The 12,445-nt window shown below is 42.0% G+C and overlaps 1 protein-coding gene across 1 annotated transcript in view; it reads right to left on the bottom strand.

Moving 5' to 3' along the window:
• The window catches only part of AGBL1 (AGBL carboxypeptidase 1), a 308,283-nt gene that overhangs the window by 22,394 nt on the left and 273,444 nt on the right, over positions 1 to 12,445 (bottom strand). The window lies entirely within an intron of this gene.

Below are 12,445 nucleotides of genomic sequence, written 5' to 3'. Positions count from 1 at the left end.
GAGAGGAAGGACAATAAAAACTAAAACCTTGTCTTGCCTCTTTTTTTTTTTTCCTTTTTTTTTTCTCCCTCTTTTTTTCTCATCCAGATGAACTGTGACAAGAATAGTACAAAAGATGGTCAGGTCACCTGGAAGTGATCAGAGAGCCTGTTAAAATGTCAAGAGCACCTGGAGAAAAAAAAAAAGAAAAAAAAAAAGAAAGAAAGAAAGAAAGCAGAGCAAACTATGACAGAAAAAGGAGGGAGGGAAAAGCCTCCATGTCTCTGGTTTTGGTTCCCTGAGCAAAGACCCAAGCAGTTCATAATTTTCCTTCTTGCAGGGCCAGTATGGTTCAATGGCAGAATAAAATATGCATTAATTAATGAAGAGCTTCACTGCTTTATGGATACATTTAACTCTTTCCCTTGCTTAGAGATGCTGGAAAAAAAGACTGAGACAGATGCATAGTAAGGCAACATGAGTTAACTGGTATTGACATGGAAGGAGTAAACGATATTTTCACTGAAGTCAGCAAACCTGCTAATAGCTTATGGAGCTATTACAGGGGGGAATCAGATTTTACCTGCTGAATAAAGACCCTCTGAAGATCTTCTCCAGAACTGTCCAAAGGGAGGCACAGGACATCCCTAAACGGACACAACATTATTTGGGCCCCAGCGGTAGCTGCCAGCTGAGGCAGTGGCAGGAATTTGAATCGCCTGCCAGGGGCTGGCACTGTGGTGCACTGGGCATCACTCCTCTGCTCCACAATGCCCAGCACTCCTCAGAACTGGTCCCATCTGTCTTTGTAGAGGGCTGTAAGAGACGTTTGACATTAGTACTAGTCTCCTAAGCAAGTAAACTACTGCCATGCTGAGACTCATGTCAAGGTGAGGAGCATAGGAAGAGGCAGCAGTGGAGGAGGGAGAATGGTGAATGATGAGAACTGGGGTCAGCTGCTCAAGAGGTTTTGCCCAAATGTCTCTCCTCATGTTCACCTAGCTCATGGAGCGAAGACAAAGTACGTACTGATTGGAACAGGATGTGGACACTCTCCAAAGGTAGATCAGAAAGAACAATCCATCTCTTCTGACTGGGCTATATAATTTACTCATTGTGAGCAGATGGGTTATGAGGTCTGCCATCAGTGATGAATTATATTCCTGATAAGTCATTCCCAGCTAATGAGGATCCATTATCATTAGCTGCTAAGGAAGAATAATGGCTTGCCAGGACAGAGTGGGGGTTTCACAATTTCCAGGGAGAAAATTCTGGGCTAGTAGCCACCTGGCAATTGAATTTTCAGGAAACTGAAAGCTTTCCAAGATGGATACCTTCTGCTTACTTCAAGCTTTGGCGTTTAATTTCCTTAGGCAAGTTCAAGAGAGGGAGTGTAAGAGAAGGTGGAGGAGGAGGAAGCGGAGGAAAATAGTAGTAACCGTATCTGATAAAACTGTGATTAAATCAAGGTCTCACTCTAATTACACTGCATTTAAATAAACTTTGCCTAGTAAGTAATTGTAATTAAACTACAATTAAACATGTATTTATATCACCATTTCCTCCCCTGCACAGCTGTCTGTTCCCACCTCCTGTTGTTGCTGTCTACCTGCCAAAACCTCTGAATTTAGCACAGGGGACTCTGCATTTCCTTGGACTTCCCGGAGGAGACATTGTGGGGGGCAAGGTCTGAGACTCCCCCCATGTTTCCTTGGTGCAGTCAGCTGAAATGAGCTTCTGTTTTCAACTGTGTGTGGGGAAGGAGATGCCGATGCTGTGATAAACTAGATCTGAGGAAAAGGTTGTGAGGGGCAGGGATATGAATGAAGGGATGTGGGTGTCTCTTTTCCCCTCACAGGAACTTGAAAAAGTACATATCCCCACCCTCCTTTTTAATTTCTTCACATTTAGGCTAGACATAAAGCTGTCCTTCCTTCCCTGCCTTCTGTAGAGCACCTTTGATACAAGTGGATTTTCTAAAGCCCCAGATCTCTCTTTACTGCAACATGTTTGTGCTTATGCAGTGCTGTATATAACTGTATATGAGAGCATGGAGCTAAAGAGCTCACCTACCTACACAGTACCTCCAGGTGAGACTCCAGAGCTGGAAATACAATTCTTGAGCTCTGGTTTCAGCTTTGTAGGAATACTCCCCAAGTCCAGCAGTGTCTTAGCTTCCTTTATGTGCAGCACTGAGCTACCCGTATGTACCATCCCTACAGGCGGTCCTTAAAGTTCACTGCAGCTCTGAACAATTGGATTGGGCAGGCTGCTATGGAAAAACTGGAGGCTCCAGTTATGTAAAGTGGAAACCAGGTTCCTGATAGGAATCTGAAGGTGGTCAGGGAAGGAAAGAAACACAGGGAGAAACAGAACAAAAGAAGAAATAAACAGCTAAAGGGAGAGTGATAAAAATGAGGTGGTAAGCACGTATCACAGTGCAAAGGATGCCTGGGGCTAACAAAAGCAAACCAGCTTCTCTGCTGTACCTTCCTCCTCAGCAGAGATGATGGAAAACATCTCCATTTGTGCCTCTGCCATCACATAGCTCTAATTAGGGACTGGAGAAATACCACCGTCACCCTCATCTGTTTGTGTTCAGTTGCTGAAAGGACACCATGCATCTCCCTGACAGCTAGTCATTACAGCTTTGTATGAGCACCCCTCTTTCCACCAGAATTATTGAGCCCTCTGCTAAATACCTCAGCTGAGCCCCTCGCTACATTTCTGTTACTCAAGGGAGGAGAGCCATGAAGCTTTTGCCATTGGAAATCACTGCTGGGAGGATAATGGCATCTGATGGAGGAGACTGAATATTAGACATGCTAGCGACATATTAGATACGTTGCTTCAAAAGATAAAAAAAAAGACTGCTGCTTTCAAAAAGCGAAAATCCATATGTATGCATATGGGGTGCCCAAAAATGCAAATGGGTACAATGAAATATAATAATAATTAAAAAATCCTTATTATCCTAAAGTGGTTACATAATCTATTCAGACGCAGGCAATTTCACCATGTCTGCTGTATTCCTTCCTTCCCTCTCTATCCTCCTTCAGACATTTTCTATTTTGTCCCTGAACAGCTGGTCTCAGGGAGGTCTTTATGCCAGGTATTAGTGAGAAAAAACAGAACAGGCGTCTTAAGCTTGATTTCGCGATGTGACAGTACTCACCCTGATCTGCTGTGATTTGTCATGTCAAAGAATACAGACCCCAACTCTGTGACTCTCAATTTCCTTCCAAACCTTTCTTTAACCTACAAACCTGAGCTCTACTTCCAGAAATAGGAGACAAAAGCAATACTACCAGAGTGACATTTATCAGAGGAAGGATTGGACGTTTCTTTCCCTGAAGACTCCTACTCCAGAATCACTGTTTATTTACCCATTAGGCCAGCAACACTGTTTGCTCATAAACTATCCAATCCAAATGGCATCCCTTTCGCAGCTTAAATCCTCACTTTCTAAACCAAATGGTGAAACCCCTCAGGATTTTCTTTACCCCTAGATTCCCCAACACGGCTCTGTGGCTCACAATGTTTTTAATCAAGAACCAACGAAAGAAATGCCTTCTTTGTAAGGCAAGTGGATGGCTACCCTCTCTCCCTTTGGCAACCTGCTGCCCACAGAGATGTACCCTTGGCTCCATGATTACTTTCAGTTTGCTTCAGCTCAACTTAGAGGTGCAGTCAAAGGGGGCAAAATGACTGTCACAGGTCAAAGCCCAAGCCTTCCTTTCTCTCCGAATGGCTCTGTGAATGCCTTAGGCTTTTTGTTTTCACTTGCAGTGAACTCAAGTCTGCCGGTAATTTTGTTCTGCTATTAGGCAGATGAAATAATGTGGACAATTATCAGCTCTGTGTGCATTCTCTGTCTTTCAACTTTAATGTAAATACACCTATTTGCAATCATGGCTGGCCTTCAACCCCCTTACAGATCTTTTAGAAATAAGGCTTAGACAACAGTCTTCTGAGCTCTCGGTACCCAGTGCACACATATGAGTGGAACTACTGGTGTAAGTGCAAGAGAAGCCATTCGTGGTATTTTCTGTGCCTGTCTGTCACACGTCTGTCAGCCATCAGATTCAGGCTGTACGTTGCAAGTGCTGTGTGCACAACTGCAGACTGCTCCACTTCCAAAACTGAATATTTACAATGAATCCTCACTCTCACATTGGTTTTGGTTGACTTACTGGAATCAAAATGAGCCATGGGCAGATTTAAAATACCAATGAGCACATCATCCCTTCTTCTCTGTGTGCATTTGCACTAGAGCAGTAGACAATGGCCAACAAAAACGTTTCAGTGCAGGAGCTATTTTCTTCTCAGTGGCCCACTAGACTGGTAATTTTTACTCTCTAGGGCATGACCATGAACTACTGATAGGAATAAATGTTTTGTCATTGACTTAGCCATGGAAAGAATAAGGACCTACTTACTAGTAAACCCCAGATATTCTCTCTGAAATCCCTGAGCAGATAAGAGCTGTGAGGAGGAATGTGGAGAGCAGAACAGAAAGCCTAGGAGGGTAGAGGCAGAAGGCTATGTGACATTATCCTTCATTCAGAATGCAAATGAATTTGCCAAGCAGGAAGCGAGATGGAGAAAAGGTGTCTGATGCATCACATGTCATCTCTGCTGTCACTCACACACTTTAATTACCCTTAAATCAAGTGCAATAGCTTCCCCAGCCCTGAAATACGTGCTGTCTGTCTCCTTACACACATAATAAGGCCTGCAGGGATTTTAGAGACTTTAGCTTTGCGTGTCTCACTGCTCTGATCCTCAGGTTTCTTTTAGCATAAAATCAGCTGAAAAGCATTGAAAGGCACAACCTTATTTTTATAAATCCCTATTCTGCTTGCCAAACCTAGCTGAGTCAATGAATGCCCAAGATTGTGATTTGGATTCTCTTGTACTGACTATATTTGTGTACTGCTGTTCCCATATGTCATCATGTACTTGTTATGCTGCTTGTTACTCCAGTCATATCTAGCCAAGGAAGCAGCCACAGCAGAAATCTCACAATATTTCTAATTTACATGAGATTTCTAGGGATGGGCAGAATCTTTTGGGAGGACAAAGAAAAGAAACCCCCAACCACTTGTCTTCTGTAAGGTCCAGATTCCAATCAAAGTAAGTTCTTCCTAAAGAAATTAAGCTTATGAAAAGTTTAGCTGATTTTTTTTAATTTTTTTTTTTCTTCCCTATTGCTATCTCCAGTTTTTGGCCTTCAATTTACCAACTCCTATGGCTCACCATCCCAGGACGTGTACAAAATCAAGTACTGAACTATGTTAAGAAAGAATGGAATTAGTTTCAGCTAGCTTAGCTGCTCAAAGTTAGGCATCTAGTCTAAACTGAATTTTGTGGCTACCCTTCAAACCAACGGTGGGAGATAAGAGCTACATTCTCTTATCTCTTTTGTGGCTACGGGTAGTAAAAGTTAGTAGATTAATCATCTTTTATCAGTGCCTTCATCTCTCACTAACCACAGAATAGACTTCTTAACCAGCTCTGGTTAGAAACCCAAACTTCACATACAAAGGGCTACATTTTTCAAAGCATTATGCTGCTGAGAAGGGACACCCCATGAGACGTCTGAGCAGAGGTAGATGAAGGGTATTAAAATGGTTGTTGCAGAAAGAGTCAGGACTAAACTATGAAATCTACATATTCCTGCAAAGTTCAGAACTGGTAGCAATCCTGCACCAGGGCTGTCTGAATATGCTGGCTCTTGAAATTAGGTTATATGTCATTGAAATAAGGATGGTCTAGAACATGCAAAAGATAAGTATTTGCTTGTTTTTCTCTGCAAAGACAATGAATGTGTTTCACATTATACATGATGCAAAGGGAGAGCAATTCTATCCCCAAAGAGCCTGTAAGAGAGTGGGCTGGAATATACAAGTAGTATGATAATATATTAAGTGGCAGTGTAGTGTTATCCTGAAAATCTCAGCCTGTTAGCAAATGATGGTCTTGCTAAGAAACATGATGTGTGGTTTGCTGGCTCAGTCTTGCAGGATATTTGTTGTCCCATCTGGATATAAGGAGAGGATCCAGAGTCCAGGTTGAGCGGTCCTTGAGGGGGAGACCGGGAGCAATATAGCTTAAGTGGAAGGCGTGGGCTGGATTTTTGTTTTGAGTTCGTTTGTGAATAATAAAACAAGAAAGCTGCCACCTGCTTGGGATGCGCTTGAAAGCGAAGAGAAAATTATTGCTGGAACTATGATATTATTGATATCATCTTGTTTAGTTTGATTCCCACCTTGGAGGCATCCCACAGGAAATGCATCCACAGGAGGGATCTGAGAAAGGAAAGAGCAATGGAGTAGGGAATCTGGGCTACTGCTGGTAGAAAAGAAAGCCCATTAGGATGTGGGGGTGTAAAAAGTCTGGGAAAACATTGCTTTTTTTAAGTAAGATTGTAGCAAATTTTGGCAGGCTCTGCCAAGATGAGAACTCCCCAAATGACAGGAAAAGATGTTAAAGGAAACAGGAACAGAAAAAAACAGTGCAGTTTTAAGAGACTGGAGGCACTAATCATTTCCCATCTTGTGACTTTCCAGATACAGATTCCATATATGTTTCTATGTAGATGTATACGATGACCTGCACATACGTAGATGTATGATACCCAAACACAAGCATTATGGCTATGTTACTGTCTCTGAGGTAATGAGAGAATTTTACATAAATAGCTGAAGAATGCAGTTTTGTGAAATGGAGAAGGCATTGGGGCCCACCGCTTTCAAGAGAACTCAATATCGAAATAGCTTTTTGACAAACTTTGCAGCTTTTTAGGCCACAGGCTGTGCATTCAATCACATAATCTACTCAAAGTGTAATTTAGGCCCCTAACGGCATGAACTCAACATTGACCATAGGTGCAGCAGATAAGGGGAAGCCAACAAGGAGAATTCCAATGAGAGACGCTGCAGTCTGCCATGGGGGTGAGAAGACCAAGCTAGAAGATTAAGTTCTGTTTGGTTAAGAACAAGGAGCATGAGGGAACAAGATGGGGTGAAGAGAGGTGATCACAGCATTGGGAGGCGTCACCTATCAGAACAGAGAGGAAATGCTGGGCTCTGGGTATGGTCAGCTACATCTGGTGATGCTATCAGGAGTTAAAAGTGATTGGGAAGAGAACATCAGAAGGAGATAAGGATAATATATCCTTCATTGGATGAAAAAAAGACAGAGATAATGTACTGGAAATGAGATGTGGAGTAGAAATGATATTTGGGCTAAACTATTGGGCTAAACTATGCTAACCGTAGTACTCTAATGCTATTCAGAAAGACTTACCAGAGCCAGTAATGAAACCAACCTTTCAGTTTTGAAGAGTGGGATTCATGTTCAGGTTGGATGACAAAGGAAAGCAGTTTTGGTCATCCCAAACCAGTTCCCAACAGAAGTTTTTCACCATCACAAACCCAGCAAGCAACTGGCTTTGAACTGTCAGACCCTGCCTAGGGGTGATGGACAGTAGGAGGTATTGTAAGGCAAGATTGTCATGGTCTGGCAGAACTTTGTGCTCATGTTTGAAATTGAACAGTAAGAGGTGTGTTGGGTAAGGATGGTGGTGCATTCCTATTGCTGCGGAAGAAGTTAACACATTCATAGTGCACATACTTTTTTCATCTATCTGATGTTACTGCCTATTTCACTTTGTCAGCATCTGATTACGTTTTACCCACATTAAAATAAACACCACTGTTATGATAAACAACAAATGGCAAGCATGAAATATGACTGCTGACCTCACAAACATACCCACAATAGAGAGCAGAAAAGATTTCCATGAAGTATAGGAGGTAAATCAATATCTCACTTATGATGTGGAAAGCAGTCTGATGTGGCTTGCAGGAGCTTGCTGAGCATATAGGCTAAATTCATCATCTGGTAGTGACATGCTAGGCACTGGTTGTGAAAGGCTGTCGCCCAAGTATCAGCACTGCACATGCCTGCTGTATATATCAGATCCTCTGGTATGTGACTTGAATACCTCCCTTCCTCCCTGTTTGTCTCGCTTCTCTGAAATGCTGAACACAGTAGGTAAAATCAGCAAGAGCAAGGAGTGTTCAGCAAATTTGAAAACAATGCCACAGGTAGGTAAATATCTGAGAAAGGAATGAGCTGCCAAACATTAGTCCCTCGTCTCCTTTGAATATTTTGCTTCTCCTTATTTTTACACATGCACATGCTGTAAAGACTGTTTATCTGTTCTCTGCTTGCTCAATGAGTCTCCAAAGCCTCCTGTGCCCTAGCTATGATTCATTTCTGAATAATTTCATGAAAGACAAACAGCAGGTTTCCAGTTCCCCATACTTGTCTGATATTGCTGGGCACTTCATCATTTGGAGACAATTTCTTCCCATTTGTCATAATCTTTCCTTTCTCCCCTTTCCTCCCTTTACATGTAAACCCAACACCCCTACATTTTGACCCCTCAGAGACTGCAAATCATTTTAAGTGGAGGAAAGTTTGAGCCCCAGCTTTGTGCATGATGCATTTTGTTTAAGTTGCTCGTGCTGTTCCAACATCTGTCATATCCTCCACAGCAGTGCAATCAAACTGTCAGGGCTGAGTGAAGTTTTGCTGATCCAATCTGCTCCTTCTGTGATTCCTGTCAAAAGCATCAGGAGGTGGTAGATACAGTTGTGTGCTCTTTAAACAACAGATCTTTATTTTTGCACATTAGAGGAACTGTTATTGTTTGTTTCTCTTAAGCTCACAAAGTGCTCTCTTTGCTTGCAAAGCGTGTTCAAATGTGGTTGCAATCACAAGCCATGCTGTGCTTCCTGGACTCTGCTGCGTTCCTATGGCTCCTTGGTTTTACACCCCTTCTTCCCACGTAAAGTCAGAGCATGTAAATACCTCTCAGTCTTGCTGGTGCCCGTAATTCCACAACCCGTCTTGGAAACACCCGGGAGGATGTTACTTCTTGGATCCTGCATTATTATTAATAAGGCAATTAAGCCCTCTAAGGGTTGTGGGGGAAAGGGTGGGGAGTCAGATTTTTAATAAGCTCCCTTCTGGATGCTGCTCTGTGAGTTGCCAGATGAATGCTGCTCCCTGTTAACAATACCAAAAGGATCTGATACTAATTGATATTATTGATACTAATACCACTAATCACCTTGACTAAAAGGAGGCGATGTTCTTTCATCATTTAAAAAGCAAGTACCTTTGATATACTTTAATAACTGACAGAATTAAGAAAGAAATGATTCCATTTGTGCTAAGTTAATGTGCAGCATGTATTTTTAATCAGCTTTCCAGCATGATGTACCTTTTCACTTCTGACTGAAGCCTTAAACTCTTGCTGTGAAATGGAAACTTATGGTTTTATCATTTAATAAAAGGAAACTGAATCTGAGGTGAATAGCATGGTTCTGCCCTATTTCTGCGTTGGCCTTGTAGCCTATGGCTTTCCTGCCAAGGCAGAAAGCCTTCTAATTACAGCAAAGCACCAATGGAAAATGGAACTTAGGATGCCACTGTGCCCTCTTCTCTGATATTTATATTGGCTGGTGACTCCAGCTGAGATGAAAAGGCAGGTTCAGAAACTCTTTGATTCATTAAAGAAAAAATGTTTTTTTTTTTAAAAAAAAAAAACTAAGATAACAGACTTTGGTTCCTCAATAAATTTGATTCTTTAAAAATCTCCATCGCTAGGAGATTCCCTTCCTAATCGCTAGGAAAACATGTTCAACTTTCCATGATTTGCCTTTACCCCCTCCCAAAGCATCTCAGCCAGGGGCTGCACTGTTCTCCCTGGGACAAAGAAAAAATCTGAAAACCTTAATAGAGGTGAATCCAGGGCTGCATACCAGAAACAGAAAGGATTGTCTCCAACTTCCAGCTTGGGTACTGAACTTTAAAATACACACACACCAGGTAAAATGAAAGGTTAGTGAGAAATCAAATATTTTTTTAAGTCCAAATGCCCAAATTCAGGGTTCTGAAGATCCCATGTGGCATGTGACTGTCACCACTAGGTGAGCCTGCAAAGAACTTCAGGTCCTTACTGACACATCCACGGATACTGACTGCTGTAAGAGAGATATAGGATATGGAAACCCAGGTCTTGGTGGGTAAAGAGCTTTTCCCTTCATATTTGCAATGGCTAAAACTTCACAACACCTCTTTGGTGCTTGATTTCAAAGGCAATACCCACAGTGAGCCTCCTTGAACCATTACAGGGATGTTCTGCTATGCGTGGTCATAACGTCGCTCTTGAGATGTGTGGGGACTGGTATCAACCAGCACTGCTATCATTACAGATGGAATAAGTATAAGCCTTGAGCTGGTCTTTTTTGTTTTATTTATTTTTTTTTTTGGTTTCTACAGCAGCTATTCTATCAACCAACCTTCTCAGTTAAGCTTAACAACGTGAATAAGATGGATCCTAGTAAACAGAATAAATACGGAAGGATTTACTCTGGAGGAATGGACGCTCAGAGCATATTTCTGAATTTTTGTTCCTTGTGAACTAAACATCTACTGTATAATAAAGAAGAGGAGAGAAAAGTGGGTGGCAGCGCTTCAACGAGACTGAAAGCTTAGCAGGTTGATTCTACCTGGGAGTGCTGTTGCAGCTAATGGTTACACATCTCTCACCGCTAACAACTCAATCTGACTCCATTTGATGCTGAAATTTATTTTAGATCACATCTGTGTTGCTTGATGGAGTCCAATTGTGAGATTATTTTTTTTGTCAGTGTGCTAAGTATCCACTAATTTAAATTCTTTATAGAATACACCTCATTGGGGAACTTACTGCTTGCTCATCTCTGAATTCAAGTAATACGGCACACAGAAAAACAAGCTGAAGGATGACTTACAACAGAAGCTGAAAACAACAGTTTTGCTGGTCACAGGACCTATCCTTATAAAAATTAACCACTAGACCAGCTTAAGTGAAAATGTAGTCAGGGAAGAAACAGTTGCTGTCTCCGAGGAATAACCACCCTTGGAGAAAGAGAAAAGAGTATTAACAGTTTTGACTAAAACAATGAGTTCCCAACTGTTATCTGAAGTCGAACTTACAGCAGTGCCCACATCTTGCACTTCAAAGGAAAAGAAATTTGGAAGTGGAATACAAAATGGGAACCTTTGACTGGCAAGGACTGGGAAATAAAAATACCTCCCTTTTTCAGGTTGGAAAAAGAGGAAATTAAGTCTGAGCTGGCCAATTAGCCCCCAAAATCCCCAAAAGTGAGACAAGATCTTTTTTGCGGGAAAGCCTTGAGATGAAGCCAATTCAATTAGTTTCCACAGCATAACCGTCAAGACACAAAAAATAGGTGGAATAATGAACTGATTAAAACCTGTAATTGCAATTCAATGGAGGAAACCATTAATCACGGAGATGGCAACATTCTCTCGTTTCCAGACTCTGCTTGGATGCCAACAAAAAGGACTATAGGAATAGAGGGCTAATGGAAAATGGAAAAGAAACATCCTGGATAGACAGGCATGTGTTCTTATGAGTGATCTGAGGAAAAGAAACACTTCCCCTAGACAATAGGAATGGCAGAGTGGCTACAAAGGTATAATCTTTTTTTTTTTTTTTTCTTATTCTTTATTTCTCATCTCTCAGAGGTTAACAGCACACATTAGAAAAGCTCAAAGTCGGAGTGTCAGTGATGCTTTGGACCCTACTCAAACCAAACTCAAAGTCACTTCTTCCACCTTTCTTTTCTTATGTTTCTGGTATGTATCCCTCTTATCCTTTTCTCTTGCCCAGCCCTCCTCTACAGCTGCTTTTGGTCTCACCTTCATAATGGTGACAAACTGCCTGTGACGTTCCCTAAGCAGTTAGTACCCAAAAGAAGGTGGGCAGCCACTTTGCCAACTGGCAGCTCCTCCAGAAATGTTTAGATGCCACCAGCATCTATAACCCTCTGCTGATTTCTCAGCTGCTGCAGATGCTGCCATGGCACACACTGCGTTGCAAGGGGAACAAGAGAAAGGATCCTCAAACAAAAACTGATATTAATCAAAGGTAATATTTTATCTATGTTTTTGGAGATACCTCCACAGCTCAGCCAGATCTCCGTGCCATGGCTCATCACCTTCAAAACCTTCACCCAACTCCTTTGTTTCCTGTTGTCCCTTCAAGATTAAGCCCAGGAGGCCTGCAAAGTCAGTCACTCTCTCTTTTGCCAGCCTAGGTTTTTCCCTTGGCTGACTCCTTTATATCCTATCCCTGAAGACACTTATAAAGGGAAGGGTTTGACTGGGGCTACCACTAAGCTGCTGCAAGTGTCAGGTCAGGCTGGAATGAGAGCATGTCAGATGATAAAGGGAAATGAGGTGGTGACAGAGAGGGAGAGAAGACGTCTGTAAAGCCAATATTGCACCAAGCGTGCACAGCTTATAGAACTGATCAGGAAATTAAATGCAAAGCATGATGGGAAGGCACTGCTTCATTTAGGCCAAACCAGAAGGAAAG

The sequence above is a fragment of the Anser anser genome (assembly GCF_964211835.1).
Source record: "Anser anser genome assembly, chromosome: 10".
In the NCBI taxonomy this organism is placed as follows: domain Eukaryota; kingdom Metazoa; phylum Chordata; class Aves; order Anseriformes; family Anatidae; genus Anser; species Anser anser.
The sequence above is the reverse complement of the archived record's forward strand: the minus strand, read 5'-3'. Positions and strand labels throughout refer to the sequence as shown.